Raw genomic sequence first — 694 nt, forward strand, 5'->3', positions numbered from 1 at the left:
GCACTACAAAGTTCACATTATAATAAAAAAGATGACATTACATCCAACTTTTGTGGGCATAATGAATCACAGCGTGAAGCCAATTCATCTGCCGGCGATAGTATTGCTATCTATCGCTCAGCACTCAGAGCCAGTCTTCCTAAAGACATAAAAGCCAGATCCGCGCCCGTAAACACCTCTCTTAGTAACCAATTAACATGGCGATCAACATAGCGAAAGGGCATTTGAGCGGTGACCATCTTGCTTGGCTACTTCACGTGCTCGCCGCGTGGGGGCAGCACTCGATCAAGCGAGAGGTTGTTTTGCATTCCTAATTACCTGTCGTTGTTTTTTATGTTTTGTCGTTTGTTGGAAAGAATCGTTCGTCAGTTTACCAAATTGCGTTATGCAAAAAGTTATCGGATATTTGCAAAGAGAGTTTCTATTCCGTTGGAAATTCTCCCGTTTTCTTTTCCCCCCGAGTTGAAAAATCCCGCAGAATCAGACAGTCGGTGTATATTCTGGGAGCAAAAAGCGCGTGGATGCTGATAGTGGGACAGGGCGTGTACTCAAGGCCGACTGGGTGAGGTGAAGCAGAAGGTGGGGGAGGGAGGCAAGGGGGCAAGGGAGGGGAGCAGAGGTGGAGAAGCAGAGGGAAAAAGTGGATTAATTGACACACGGCTGCAGAATCCGTTACGACTGGAATCAAACTAAC

General features: G+C 46.8%; 1 protein-coding gene across 1 annotated transcript in view; it reads right to left on the bottom strand.

Moving 5' to 3' along the window:
• Nucleotides 1–694, bottom strand: part of LOC119581792 (cGMP-dependent protein kinase, isozyme 2 forms cD4/T1/T3A/T3B-like) — a gene marked incomplete at its 5' end in the record, with an annotated part of 43492 nt that overhangs the window by 30857 nt on the left and 11941 nt on the right.

Source organism: Penaeus monodon, chromosome 15 (assembly GCF_015228065.2).
Source record: "Penaeus monodon isolate SGIC_2016 chromosome 15, NSTDA_Pmon_1, whole genome shotgun sequence".
Classification (NCBI taxonomy): Eukaryota; Metazoa; Arthropoda; class Malacostraca; order Decapoda; family Penaeidae; genus Penaeus; species Penaeus monodon.